Source organism: Amphiprion ocellaris, chromosome 19 (assembly GCF_022539595.1).
Source record: "Amphiprion ocellaris isolate individual 3 ecotype Okinawa chromosome 19, ASM2253959v1, whole genome shotgun sequence".
Taxonomy (NCBI): domain Eukaryota; kingdom Metazoa; phylum Chordata; class Actinopteri; family Pomacentridae; genus Amphiprion; species Amphiprion ocellaris.
This window is the reverse complement of record NC_072784.1, coordinates 17504494-17520455: the sequence shown is the minus strand read 5'-3', so window position 1 is coordinate 17520455 and position 15962 is coordinate 17504494. Positions and strand designations below refer to the sequence as shown.

The following is a 15962-nucleotide window of genomic DNA, read 5'->3' as shown; positions in this document are numbered from 1 at the left end:
ATGTATATTTTAGAACCTATACACTACTTGAATGATTACTCCCAACTACATTAACCTATCTGGTTACCTAACCGGTTAATGTGCCCTGACCCTCATACTCTCAAACCATGCATGGTTTTGAGCCTTTTGTCTCCTAATTATAATCTTTATTCATCAAATACATGTGTACAAGGTGTTTGGGTTATTTATAGGGATTATGGCCTGGAGATAGCAGGTAGTCCCAGAGCTCTCACACTGTGGGAGGTTCATTCCCGTTATGTGAATGTGTGACCAGATGTCTGTCTGTGCAACATGATTAATACATGTATGCAAACACCACTCAGTACTATTTTTTTTATTACTGCCTCTCTTGGTTGGCTGTTGACAAAGTCAGTCAAAGGGATCATTGAAAAATGACGTGTAGAAGTTGCTACAGAACAGCTCTTTTCAACTAGTCTCTAATCTGATGAGCGATGAGTTAACAAGACTGAGTGTGCCGCCACATTTCCAAGTAAAACAAGCAGCAGTAGCAGTCTAACATTAGACAGCCTCTGTATTCCCTGGCTTCTGTTAGTTAGTCTTTGAGTAACAAACATTTAGGATGTGCTTATCCCCCTCTAGTGGGTGACATATGGTGGAAGCAGTTTCTTTACAGAGCAAGCTGCCATTCAAAAAGTGCAGACAGCATATTCATTCAGAATAGCTGTCGTGGCTTTATCATACTCTGAGATTATTTTTTCTGTATTTTTTTTTCTGCCTGTGGTACCTCCACACGGCACCTACCTGGGCATTTTGATAAATTGAACAGCTAAATAATGCAGATACCTACATCTGCATGTTCGGCCCGTGCACATGTTATCTGCCAGTGTAAATTGAATATTGTTGGTGAATTGAATTTTCTGTGCACATTGACACGGACATAGACTCAGTGATGAGAATATGAGGTCTGCCATAGGATATTATGTATATTGTAATCTCACATTGGGATTTTTTCATATTATAATTACTTTCTTACCAGTTTTCTCATATCATACTGCTTGTCATTTAATTATTTTAAAAAATTCTAACCCTGCCCGTTCGCTGTCAGCTGTAAGTGGCTTATTTATATTGGTATGTTTCTGCATTTTTGTTTATCATTACTACATATTAATAATTGCTACTGCAACCACCAGGCTTAACCATAGTACATATTGAAGTCTAAATTTAATTTAAGTTTCCCATGTTGTCCTTCTCTTCATTTTGACCATTTAAATTGTATTGTCACATAATAAAAACCCAGCTATCTATGGATGAGTTGCTGCTGAGGTGTCAGTGCCTCCATCTGATTCCTCATCCAGCTCATTAACACGATGCTGCAGCGGTAAATACATCTGACTGAGAAGTGAGGGCTCATCTCCGCAGTGTTTAATGCCCGCTTTTATATTCTGGGCATGACGTGTATGCTGCAGCTGTTTAACAATGTGCACATGTCCCATCTCCTGCTACATGATCAATACACTTAGCTGTAGCCCACAAGTTGATAAACTCATCCTCCTCAGTGTCATTATCAGTAAAAGTGCTGATCGTCCGAGCCAGTCTACAGCGGCTGCTTCGAGGACAATTTGTGATGTCACCATAGAATCAAACAGCCCTTCTGAAGTCTGTGACCTTTAGGGGAATTATACACAGCTGATATAACTTTTCAACCCACCACCTTGCATTTCATCTTCCATCCATTTAAACCACAATGCTCTGTAACTGGCAAAAGCACAGTCACAAGAGAAGGAAGTACATATTCAGGATAATAATAATGCATGAAGTACCTCATTACAGGAAAAAAACAAAACCCCAATACAACCTCCAATGAGTAGCTGCTGCATCACCCTATAACGCGATTCTAAAATAAGACTGTTCCTTTATTGTTTGGCTTGAGAACAAAAACACATTATGACTGTCTTAATACTGTCCTGCTTCTTGCAGCAGGAAAAGTGTCACTAGTTCTGTTCAAATGACTCAACACAGCATGTTTAGTTTTAACCAATAATGACTTGCAGCGCTCTTGTCTTTTAATTGTCCCACAAAACTTTGTAGGTCAGCAGTCGATTTAAAGCTTAAGCAGGATGATTTAAAGAACCTAAGTGGGCATTTTCCAGAGTTGCTAACATTTTAGTACAAAAAAAAAAATCCTCTTTCAGCTTTGACAGATAATGCTTTATTGCTGAACCTTGAACAAGGGACAGTAGCACAACGAGGGACTTTTATACCAGAAAGAAAGCAACTTTGGAAGATGCCTGCTTGATTTGACCAATTCAGACAGCTGTATTCTCATATTAGCTTTGAAACTTTGGAATGGACAAGGAATATAGAATTTGTCCTAAGCACTTACATTGGAATTACTTTAAGAGGCGATATCTAAGAAGTCTGAATAGATAGAAAAGCAACAAAAGTCATGACTGTTTAAAGGCTGTCTCATCTGTGGAACTGACCTTAAATTCTATTTTTTATTTATTTATTTATTTATTTATTGCTCAACATGTTTTAGTTTACAATGCAAATGAAATGTCAAGAACAGACTTGATTTACTTCTTTTTCCTTTACTTGATTTGATCACTTATTTAAAGATGTTTTTGGGGATATTTTGTGCTTTGGTTAACGCTACAGTACGAGACTTTTACATGTATGTAACCATCTCTTACAATAAACCCCTTACCAAAGTAGTTTACTTATCAGCATCAGATGAAAGTCTGTGTATTTTGCAGTATACTTCAGTTTTAGTTTTTCTGTGGGACCAATCCCCACACGGACACATTTGTAGCGATGCATTTTATGTTAAAATGCAATTATTGATTTGCTGGAGCTGAGGAAGAGGATGCAGCAGCAGCTAGGAGTATGCCAGAGCCTATAGCATCCAAGGCACTTATCCTTCAGAGGAAGTATTTCAGTTTAAAAACTAAAGCAATCGAAGGCGAGGTGTTCATCATAAGCACACATCAACAGTCTTTGTGTAGTTACTATCACAGCCCGAGGAGGCAGGCAAAAATTTCACACCACAGTTTGAAGTAAATTTGTTATTTACGCTATTTTTATTTTAATATTACAAACAGGCGGTCTTAAATTGGACCTTCCAGCTTATTAGATGGCATTTGCTAACCTGTTTGGGTTTATAGAAGGCTGTTCTCTTCCCCAACATGCATGTAGTGGGGTCCATTAATATTACAAAAGATCATAAACACAACGCAGTCAGTGGCCTAAAATGATTGTAAAGAAAAGACTAAGCATCATAAATGAAGGCTTAGTGGCCCAGCTGCTGGACTATGTTAAATTTCACTCTGTGTATTCCAACAGCTCAACGTAAATATCCTGCAATCAGGATCAGTGCTGTTTGAGCCAGAGATATTGTGTGATACGATTTAATAATTAGACTGCCCAGAAAACACCGCTGACAGTTTGACCTTCACAGTTACAAAAAGTGCAGATTCATTTACCGCCAGATGATTGAACAGTCTTTCCTCATTTTTTTTTCTTTCACCTGTATGAATATGTTTAACTAAGCTCTGATTAAAAACTACAGCTGTGCTAATCTCTTTAAATCCACAGCCATTTAACTAATCTGTAGATTCATCATTATCATAAGTACAGTGAGAGCAAAATGAGGTGAGGGGCCAAAAAAAAAAAATCTGCACCCAAAAATACACACAGTTTGACATAGTTGGCATGTGTCCACATTTTTCGGTCAAAGCTAAATCAAAAATTTTGTGTCTATTCAGAGTTGGTGCGTGCTGTAGAACCTCAAAGCTTTTATCTATGCTGCACTTAAGCACCTTGTGACCTGTTTCAGATAAACAAAAAAAAAAAGTCCACTTATGCTAAATGCTCATGACAGCTTCCCTTTTAAAACCATTAATAATGATTTCCATGGGACTAAAGTACATTTATTACTAATATTAAGTGGAGTAAAGCTGATCAGCATTCATGTGTAAAACTGGGCTGAGACTGACAACACAAAGGACAAACCTATATGGTTGAGGTAGTACCATAATTTGTAGTTTTATCCTTATGTCATCTCATCCTATTCATCAGTCTAGTAAGAATATTAATATATAGTTTCATCGGCCATTAGACAAATGTGAGCTTTATAGTTTGAGTACAGTCTGTGACACTTATGTGCTTGAACATTTATCTTCAAATAAAATTGCATGTTAGCTAATCATTCAGGACTTGTGAAGCAGAGACACTTAGGAAACAAATACTGAAGCCAAAGCCGAATTTAGCAAACCCCTGCGGGACAGCAGAGCACATGAACAACTCCTTCATTCGTGCCATTATGTTTGCAAATATCTAATCAAACATTAATGCCCCAAAAAATGCTCTTGTCTGTAACTGCTCACAATCCCAGAACCGCACATTTTGTGTTCATTCCAGCCACAAGCTGAAAACATCTTGCTGGCATTGTGTTGTGCTGCACTTTCCACAGATCACCTGCCAAACTGAGTCTGTTTCCAGTCCTGTGATGCCTCACTCCTCTAATTAGCTGCTCATAAAGCTTCAGTTGTAGTGGCTGCTTTTGTCTTTGAATTCTTACTTACTTTAGCTTGTAGTGCACTATTCTGCTTTGTTTTCTGCTCTTTGTACACCTGTTTGTTTGGTAGGAGATCAATTGTACAGTTTTATTAAGTGTGACGTGGCTGAATCACTGAGGCTTTGTAAGAAAAAGCAGTGGGAAGTTACAAATTAGTGCTTAAATCAATGAATTTGAGCTTCACTTTTTCAGTAGCTTGTATTTTTCTACTCTTGAAAAGATGCAAAGTCACATTTCCTTTATTCACTTAAGCTGCAATGAAGCGTTTAGTCAATTTCCTACTTGTCCTTTATGGAACAGTGAAAAAAAATAAAGAAGCAATGAAGGCAATAAATTAAAGACAAAATACTGTTAACAGAGGAACTAAAGAAGTGTAAAAGTTTGCACGGAAATGAATTATCATATTTCCTAAGGCTGGCAGTGAGACACTCTGGGACTCTGATTGCAAATACCAGATCAGCAATGACAAGTATTAGACAAGTGACAAAACAGCCTGAAAACAAAGACCAAACAGTCTGTCTTGGTTATGTTGTAAATGGTTTTATGCAGACATAATATGCTAACATGGTGCCGTATGTCTGCTGGATGATAACTGATATATTGTGCCTGCTGGGCAAACTTTTGCCTGGTGGCAATGTTGAGTTCCACTGCAGAAAATGGCTCTTATGAAGTGAGGTGGAGGTAAAGTTGTAGAGGCTGAGGCGGGTTGTTGGCCATCCAACACACTGACAACAACTTGTTTTTATGCTCATTTGGACAAAATATGGCTTCATTTTCTGAAGGACATACTTCAGGATTTTTAATTCGAGCTACAACAGACTCTTCAACAGCTGGGCAGAGTGCCGCTTTTGGCCATCTCTAAACCTGTCTGTTGATTTACTGCCCTGTTCTTTATGGAATAGTTTTCTGTATTATGGCCATGCGATAAATGGCAGCCTGCCGTATGAAAAAAATATAAGACCAAGCCGGGGCCTTGCAGCGTTTCCTGGTGATGTGTGCCCAAAGTGAAACCACAATGGAGGCTTTGCAGTCCAAACCACCCATGATTTATCTGTTTCTGCTGACCCCAGGAGACAGAGGCGCATCAAACTGAGTCACTCAGCGATATTAGTTTCTGTCACAGGCCTTTTGACTTCACTTCTGCCAATGGCACTGAAGACATATTTAAGACATGTACGCCTCGACATGAACTATCCACGACAGGTGATTGATCTGCCGTGGGCTAAAAACCTGTCCAGGTGAAATCCCAATAAATCTGGTGTGATCTTTACTGTTGTCTGTGGATAAGGGCTTCTAGGTGGGATATAGGGGAAAGGGGTCCTAAAATGCCTTATAAATGTTCACATACTACAAGAGGAATCAATCAAAGGGTATTCAGGCTTTAGTTAGTATCTCTGTGCATTAAAGGATTTAAATATTCAGGAGGGATGGGGAGCTGAACCGAGCAGTTGGATTTCCTGACTCTATAGTATCAGAGGGGCCGTTATCAGCAGGTTTTAAATGCCACAGCAGATGGAAAGCTATGTAGTTGTGCTTTATTGCAGTTCCATCTTTGAAATCCCATCCAGTGCTGAAGCAAAGCTCCCTCACCAGCATGTGTAGCATAACCTTGGATCACAACTCCAGTCTTTTGTGTTGCTTTACATTAAGACAATAAAGTCTCAACAGTGTGATGGTGCAATAAATGGATCAAGATCATCATTTACTCCAAAATGGCCAAAGAAAAAAAAAATCCAAGGACATTCTCCACATGCGTGCTTGTCATTGAGCAGATGTTTGATATATTGCTCTCCCCTTTGCTTTAGCACATTTATTGTGACCTCCATCAGACGGTGTTGGCTTTGTCAGCACTCCGTATAGCGAAACTGAACAGACTGTAGGCACAAGTGTACGGAGGGTAATAATCTTTGCGAGGCTGAAGATTACAATGGCATTGTGAACATAATCCATTTTGCCGTATAACACATTGGTGGATGTTTACGTGAGGCTTATGGGCATCGACATGGTGCACCGATATTAATATTCCTACTTTGACCCTGCAGGTTGACCCGACTTTAAACCTTGAGGTGACAGGGACAGTGGCAGAGGAGTCCTCTGGCAGTCTGTGGCTGGAACCTACGCTCATCCAGCCTCATGTACATCTGTATGTAGAGCAGGGATCAGTGTAAGACCCTGGTTAAGCTGAAGCCGTGGTTGCCTGTGCAGAACCGGACTACCACCCCCTCCTCCGCTCCAGCCACCGGTCCAGCTGTCACCAGCCTGCTCTCACAGTTGACTTGGTGGCTGCCCACACATACAGCTGACCCCTGACATGCACACACACATGTACACATGCTCTAATCCACATATGAGCATACCACTTTGTTTTTAATCTGTCCTGTGTGTGTTTCTGTGTGTGTGTGTGTGTGTTGTGCTTCTAGCTGTGCTTTAAATTGTACTGACAATGATTCCTCCCTTTGCTTTTTGCTAACACGTTTAAGGCAGGAATGTATAAGATAAAACCATCTACAGTGAGTTCTCAGTTCCCCCAAATGACATACACAGAAAACATAGTTTCTCACTTACCCTTAGTGGTATACAGCTGGCAGGATTGTATTGATTTTTATGTGCTGAGGTTTTGAAATACCAATTTTAAACCAATTTTGTTTGTGCTGAAGATGGAATAGAAAAATTAGGTTTGAAAAATTCACACTACAGGCTACTAGATGGCTTTACTGAAAGACTGTCCTCGAGTTTCAGAATAGAAACAAAATGGGTTTAATGGGGACTTTGATTTCATTAGCAGAAAGTAATTCCAGTGAAAATTAATCACAGCAAATAATTATCTCAGGAAAGTTATTGAGAAATATTTTGTTAAATCTTTAAGCACCGCATTTAAAGTTTAGTTTACCTGAAATGTGTGTCAAAAGGCTCATAGAGGGATATCTTAAATCCACTGGGCTTTCATCGTTAACTAAACCAATGACTAGACATCACCAGGAGTAAGTCAAAATTTGCTGATTTGTGAAGTAATCTTGGTGAAAATTTAACAGCTGAAATTCAAGACTTTTCTGCAGTGAAATTTAATTTAGACAAGGGTAACAGAGCATAGAGAGAGATGTGTGACTTTATGGATCAATGCAAGGGGATTATTTCTATGGACAAATGGTCTAAATGTGTAACTTTAATACACAGAGATGTTTCAAAGACTGCAGATGTTTCATGTCACTTCCATCAGTGGACAGTACCAAGGAAAATCATCAGCCTGTTAGAGTCCACCAGGTCAATTTAAATCCACTTTTTACTTTCTGCTCTTTTGTGGACTCCTACGAAAAGTATCTGGGTTTTTAGCTGATAGTCGTTCATCAGTCGTCACTTGGTTTGTCTGTTATTTGCTTCTGGATGAAACAAAAACTGTAGTGCAGCTGGCTTAAAATGCTCAGTAGAACAGCAGATTATGGTAATAATTCACACTAAGCAAAGCACTAAGTATTCATTAAGGCAGCTTTCATTGTGTCTTTGTGAGAAAAAAAATTGAAGTTAGAAGAAACAGAATAAGACGAGAAAAACTATTGAAGTTTTCTGTTGCTTGCTGGATGATTTTAGAGGGTAGCTTGCCAAAATCTGTAAAAACTGAGTGACAGACATCGTCAGTGCCTCTAATTGCAGCTGAAGCGTGTAAAACCGTGCCATGGAAAGCAATCAGAGCATATCATAAACAACTCTGGCTTTTATAGTTTTCTCCGGAGATGATGTATTGATTTCTGCCGCAATAAACAGTCTCCAGAAAAGTGAGAGCGATTCTTCATCTTTGGGGAAGGTTATTTATGCAACTTCTAGAAGCAGTCGAGTGCCAAAAGTTGTGCCTGTGTTTTCTGAGCATAATTTTTAGCTCTGTTGAGCATCTTGGCTGCATTTGTTAGCTGACAATGGAGAGTGACAAGAGAGACTGAACAGGGAGGGAGGAGACATGTGACAGAGAAAGCCAAAAAAAACCCCTTAACTACGTCATGGTCACGGGCTGCCTCTGCCAACTGAGCCATCAGGATGCTCTGTGTCACTTTTTGTTAGACTGTAGTGCTGCCCGATTTCTTTAGATTCATCAAATGAAGTCGAACTTGCTTTTTCTGTTCGGACGCCGTTCCCCGGCCCCCGTCACTTTCCAGGCTCTGCTTCTAAGGTTATCATTATCATCATCCCTCATTGCGACGCTCCCCACCGTGTCACCGCTCACGGCTAATTGTGAAAAATTAGGCAGCACACATGCAGCTGTGAATAGAAAGCGATTAGGGTAATCAATTTGCCGTACTACAAATTGCATATGCACCCACCCGCGCCACACATGCACAACCACTCAGGTTGGTGTCAGTATCCACAAGAGGCAGAAGAATGACAATGAAAGAGAGGCAAGCCTGCTCCCCCCCCAGCCTACGGCGTGTCAGTTTTCCTTCTCAACAGGGACAGGACGGTAGACGAGGTGCAAGTGATGCTGCGCCATGAATATAAATGGGCCCAGAGTCTGTGTTGTGCCCGTGAGTGCAGCCATAAACTTGTAGAGGGAGAGCAACACTGCCTGCCAGACTTCTCCTGCCCTGACTTTAAGATCTCATCAGATAGCCTGCATGGTATGAGAGCACTCTGACAACTTCTTCCTCCTCGGTATCGCAGCACAGATCTATGCTTGAAACATGTACCAGGGAGATGTCAGGTCTCTATAAAGTGGAAGGAAAGCATCACGTGATGATGCTGCATCACCTGATTCTGAGTGAAATTTACTACTCCTCTCTCATGACCTTGGACAGATTGCTCTGATATCCTGCAACCTCCATCCCTCCCATGCAGTAAATGTTTTACTGTCCTGGATGCTTGGAACTGGCTGTCAATCAGCACAGTATCTGTTTGAAACAGTTGTCTGTGCGGTCATGTCCATTTTAATAATGTGCTTTTTAAAAAAATCTTTTTGGCCAGTTCCCTCAATCCTTGTTCTCCTCCTTCTGTCTTTCTTGTCTCAGCCACCTCCTTCTCCCTCTCCTCACTGTCTCTGCAGACAGTGAGGATGGCATGAGGTTCGGGATCTTTAACATTTGATTAAGCAGATCGGATCTAAGTGTTTGTGGACGAGCTGGACAGCTGACAAAGCATCCTCTAACCCTGAGATGTAAACCCAGAGGTCATTTCAGTCTGCCTGCAGGCTGCAAACATGCTAAGACGCTGCAGCCTCACATGCAGCAGCAACAGAGCAGGTCATCATTTTCCTGGAAAATCCTCAAGAAGATTAGTCTTTTAAAGTATGTTGCTTTCAAAACTTAGCCCTTGAGTGATAATCCATTTTTATTTTGGGTTTTGCCATCTTCAGTGATGATATGATTTTGTTCTGTACTTGGTCAAACAGTGAAGCTAAGACTAAAGGAGCCCTTTATTATGCTGGTGCTTCTGTAGGTGGTGCTCCGTTCTTGTCATTGTTCAAGTTATGACTTCGGCTGCAGCTTCCACAAGCACTCAGTACTGATTATTTAAGTGCAATATTTTGACTAATTTAGTCTACAAAATATCAGAACACTGAAAAACTGTGGATCACAAGATAAATTGAATGCGATTTCTTCAAATATTCACCTAAATCATCAGTTAATCAAATGATTTAAAGCAAATTTTCTCTGTTCTCTTAATTATCTACAAATTTCAACACCACAGCTTAGACACTCCCATTTATTAGAAACAATCTACAAGCATAAATTGCACCACTTTCATTGCATATGTTTTTTGTCAAGTAAAAGGCTTCTGAAGAGGGACCAAAGTCAGATGTCACTACATATCACAAAAAACAGTGTAGGAGTCTAACAATGTACAAAACTTGTTTTTTTTTGTTGTCATAAAAGTAATAAACTACGAAATGTCAGATGAATATACAGCAAATATAGCATTTGTCTTTAAGTACCTGAATCAGACTGAAAGAAACATAACATTAGCTGATGATCATTAAGTGTAATTTGTGGGTGGGGGGAAGAAAACAATGTGCAGTTTACTGATGTTAACTATGTGTTGCACTATTGGAGCAAACTAGTCTTCCAAAGTCAATAGCGACAAGAGTAAATGCAATCACAGTGTTTGCGCAACACACTGATTTAGCTGCACAACTAAAGATAGAACAAAGAGGACATAGAAACTCTATCAACCTGCGTTACCTGCTCAGAGTGAGTGTGTGGGTTTCATCTGACTGGTCAGCTCCTAAAACCGCCAGTCTGTATTGTGGGAAGTTATTACTTAGTCAGGGATAATAAAATTTTATGCTGCAAAACCAGATTTACTGTAGTTGTAAAACATTAGTTTATGTGCGTATATTTGAGTAGCTTGAAGTACAGTATGTCTATTCAGGCTTGATTTGTTAGTTTTTAGTGTAAATTACAATTGGATCAAACATTTTTTAATACCTCTTACTGAAACAGATCATACCTTTAACAAAGCATGACTAGCAAATGAGGACTGAAAAAAAAAATACAGAAACAAAAAAACCTTTCCCATGTCTGCACTGTGTAGTTTGGTTTGGATTTCTGAGCTAACAGAATAAAAACCAGGACAAACACAGTGGTGAAGTGAATGACTGCAGGGCAGAAGCTTGGTATTATTCCTGACTGAGATGAAGGATATGATGTTTCAAATGAATACAGCTGTAAGGTGTCTGTTCAGAAGATGACTAAATCCTACATGACAACCTGTAATTGATACATGCATTAATCAAGTCAGTCACATTTGTTCCGTAACAGTTTTATAGGATTAGTCGTGACTGATGGTTTATTATGCTTTGACTGGAAACTCCTCTGAGTACCAGTCTGAGTTTCAGCCTTCACAGTCTTTTTTTTTTTTTTTTTTGACTGTGAGGACGTTCTGTCTTGTCCTCACCTCTTCAGTTGAAGCAGTAAGGTACTTATACATATATAGAAACAGGAAGTTGTGTGTGCGTGATCACAGTGGGGCAGGGGTGGGTGTGGAATTAGCACAGCATCTGTTTAAAACAGAATCTTTTTAATCAGTCGCTGTGTCTCTTGTGTTATTGATTAGGCTTCACACGCAATAGCAGATTCCTCCATCACAGTTGATAGTGTGACAGTTTGTGTGTGCGTGTGTGTGGTTGCGTCATGCTGTTTGATGGGTTTCTCATGTCACACACACACTCCTGCATGTGCGTATAGACGTGTGTATTACGCTCACACACACACCCAATTACTGAAACTGGGATATGGTTGACATAACATAATGAACAGTCATTTTTCAGCTGCCTAACTGATGCTCTACTGTTCACACCATCTCACCACATTTTCATTAGCAAGTGGACAAAAAGTTATTTTATCTTAAACCTCCACCTGTGGAATGGATGACCAAAATAATTATCATTAAGGGATATTTAATGACACTGTCTGACCAAGCTTCAGCCTCACTTTAAAAGGTCTGATCACTACAATCACAGAATTCTTGAAGCTGGTCTGACGATTCACATTAAATAGGAAAGAAGAATAAACTCTTGCTTTAAAAAATTAATTATGTTTTAAGTTTCTCTCAAATCTTTGGCGCGTTTACCTCTTTGGGCCTCTAGAAACTATGTAAATGAAATAATCTCTTTAAATAATTAAACAGCCGTGAAGGAGCAGGAGCCAAAAACAGCCTGAGAAGTTAAAAAAAGGACATAAGCAACTCATGATGAGGGACATCAATCGACTTGGCTTCCTTTGAAAGGATCACAAACCACAACGCCTGGGAATCCCTGTTCTGTAGCAGCGGTGTTCGCTTGTGACCCATTTCCCTGAAGGGAAATTATGTTTGCTTATGACCACTTGCCACTGGCTCATTTTAGAATTTTAATAAACCAAAGAAAAGCATAATATTTATAGCAACAAAACACCACACTGTCTTTTCAATCGTCTAATGACCCCTTGGATTTACCTTTTTGTGTTTGGGGTGAACTGATCCTTTAAAATGAGACAGCAAAACATTCTCAGCAACAATTATAGATTTGTTGTTGTATTTCTGCTGACTAAATACAGCTGTTGCGGCCAGAGAGACACACTTGGTTCTTGAAAAGTCCTATCTGATCTGCAGGATTTCCCAGTGGATTCCTCGTCTTGCCGCCTCCCAGCCACCTCTGATCTCAACCAGCCAGATATAAGAAACTAAACCTGTCTCTGACATGTGACTTCTCTGTCATTAAAGCCATTTCCACATTCAATTCTCTGTCCATACATTAAACATGACTCCAGTCCTACAAGCGTTTCTGGTCTCTGACAGACGAATCTAACTTACTCTGAGATAAAGAGACGTCACTCACTTATTCACTCTGTTATGGACAATCTGATCATTTGCTATGGATGAATTCCTCTCAAATGCGTTGAGCTCCTGGAGCAGACAGCTTTCTGACACTTTGTAATGAGGGAGCACGTTGCTGATAAGCAGCTGCTTCTATATATTGTTGCATTTTGTAGCTGAAGATCTTGTGGTAGTATAGAGATAAAATATGGCTTTGACCTTGTACTACACTGCTATTCTTGTTTTCTGTTGTCTTTTTTATGTATTGCCTTGTGTGGGATTATTTTTCTGAGTTGACTCACCTTTAGCAAGAAATTTAGACTTAATTGTCGTTCTATAATCTTACTTCTACATGTCAGTGATGACGCAATAATCTCAGGTAGAAGTTAGCATCCAATTGAACAATTTAAATGTCACTGTTATGTCTCAAAAAGAAACTCTTCTGTATTCACAATGCCAAAGTGCCAGAAAGAACCCTTCAGTAATTACAGGAACCTCTCACTTTCTTGCATCCTGAAAAGTCACTCTGTAGTGGCAGTTCAATTTCCCCTGCAGCAGCAACAGCAGCAGCAGTATCTCAGGTCCGGCGGGCAGGTATCAAAGCCCCTCTCAGCTGCTCTAACTGTTTACAATGATGCATCGATCCACTCTGCTTAATCCCCCTGGCCGCTTGGCAAGTTAAAGCAACAGTTACAGCCACCACACACACACCTACAACAGGCATAAAAGCCAAGCACCAGCGTGCTGCCTGATCCCCCTGACAAGGATTCTGTCGAGTCCTGCTTTTGATCTGATTCTCCATGCTCTGATAATTCCACTATTGACAGATAGAAAAAAAGGAAGAGGAGGGAGGGAGGGAGCGCTACTTAAAAACAAACTACAGTACACCTTCAAACACAGTGGAAAAAGAAGCAGAAAGCTTCTCCACACTCAGCCACACTCAGTTATAAAAGTAAGAAAAAACACTAGAGAAGAGATTCTGCTTTCACCATAAACAGGCATTTAAAGAATGTGATAAATGACACATGTAAGTGCAGCATGAAGTGTGCAGATGAAGGGGATTTTTTACCTTTGTTGGCAATCCACATCCAGCCCTGACTCGTCACCACTCATCCCGCATTTGCAGCTTCAGCTGTCCTGTTCCTGTTTCCTCTTTTTTCCTCCTCTCCTTTCTCTTCCGTCTTTCTCTCCCCTTTGGCCCTCTTCTTCTCTTCTCCCTCTCCCCTTCGTCTTCCTCTCCCTGCACTTGTTTGAGTCTATTTCAGTAGCAGCAACAGAGGAGCCCGCTGCGACGGTGGCATGGTTTCCAGCACTTTGGCAGAAGGTCACATTATCACTCGCTGGTAAAAAGGGGGGAGGGAAGAAGAGGAGCAGAAGCACAAGGCGGATTGATGGAGTGATGGAGGTGGATTGAGGTGAGCAGGTGCCAGAGGAGGAGGAGGAAAAGGAGAAACAAAACAAACGAACGAATCGCCGCTGTCCACAGATATGCGTGTGCTCTTGGCTGAATGTTCCAGGTTCGATTAAAGTTGAGCCAGCTGCCTCGGAAGAGGGCTTTCAGGTAAGATGTCCAACAATGCTGTGAGGTGAAACTTGTGAGTGTGTATACTTGTGCATAAAGCAGATGACTCTTTAGTGTCTGCACCAGCTGCACACCTCTGGAGAAAAGATAATTCCTTCTCTTGACTAGAGAGTGAGACGACAGGCAAAACTCAGAAAGCTGCCAGAAACTTACACCGTGTTATATATCGGCACAAAACCAATCCTCAACATTCAGCTCTTCGGTCTTGTCCTTGTTCATCACTGCCCAGTTCATGAAGATGCAGATGTACTCCATCTTTGGCCGCGACACCTGTCCATACTGTGTCTCCCATCCATCACAGATTCTGCAGGGTGACCCTCGTCTTCGTTTCCCAGCCTCCCTCCTTCGCCCTCCTCTGGTGTGAGCAGCACTCTTGCGGGCACTCCATCAAAAATGAGGCTCTGAGAAATGATCCAGCTGCCCGGGACGAGGCTGTCAGCGGCCAGCGACAGATGGCCGGAGCAGGGGTGAAGATGTGAGTCAGCTGCTGGACTTAGGAAATCTTCTCCTCCTGGCCTTCCTCCAAACTCACCTCGTCTGCTTGTTCTATTCTTCAGTTAAGCTTCACTTGTTGTCCCGTTTGGGTTTTTTTATTTCTTCTTCTTGTACCTGAGCCCCTCCTTCCCCCATCAGCAGAGCTTTCACTCTGGCTTCACTGACCGGCTGTAATCCTGACTCCAACACTCCATGTCACAGGAAGGGCTTGTGAGCTCTAATCATTATGTAGTAAGGATTTATCCTCTGACTCTCCCTCCCTCCTCTCTGTTTCCCTCCCTCCACCCCTCCCGTTTATTTCCCTCCCTCCTCTTTTGGTGCGCTGGCCGCCTTACAACTCACAACATATTACAGCCTCTTTTTCAACCATCACAGTATAACACACCGCCTCTCCTCACGCTTCTCCTCACTCTTCCCTGAGACCCATTAATTTGTCAACTCATTTTTTCATTATATTTTTTTCTTCTCCTGTTCGCTCTCTGTCATCCGTCTGTCTGTCTTGCTGCAGCTCACATCAACAGGTTTGTCCTTGAAACATTCATTGGCACAGACGGAGTCACTGCTCACGTTTTTCTTCTTATTTTTGTACTTTTCTCTTGAAGTATCAGCTGTGCATGAATGAACGAATGCATGAATGTCTGCATGTATGCATATGTGAGAATGCATGCACAGTATTCATATGCTGTATGCGTGTATTAACACATGCAAGAATACATTACAGAGTCTGGCCCATTTAGTTTATCTAAGAAGTGCGTGCATGTCAGCGATTTAGTGTAGAAATTTGTGTTGCCATAGCATAGTTTATCCACCAGAGAGCACTATCATGTTTGTCTCGTTTAGTATATTTAAGACAGGTAAATATATGCAGACACCCCAACATGTCATTACAGAACCGTAGTAAGCAGTAATCCCCAAACACAGGCACTCACACACACACAAACACACACACACACACACACACACACACACACACACTTGTCTGGTTTCAGACTTTCCACCAGATGTTGGAACCTGGATGTGGGGATTTACTTCATTTTATTCAGCCACAAGAGCATTAGTGAGGTCCGGCAGTGA

The 15962-nt window shown here is 40.9% G+C and overlaps 1 protein-coding gene across 1 annotated transcript in view; it reads right to left on the bottom strand.

The window, feature by feature from the left end:
- grin2ca (glutamate receptor, ionotropic, N-methyl D-aspartate 2Ca) overlaps positions 1–15092 on the bottom strand; it is a 68797-nt gene extending 53705 nt beyond the window's left edge. Inside the window, exon 1 of the mRNA XM_023261687.3 lies at positions 13881–15092. The gene's annotated coding sequence lies outside the window, so the exon portion shown is untranslated. The remainder of the gene's footprint in view (positions 1–13880) is intronic.
- Positions 15093–15962: the final 870 nt, after the last annotated feature.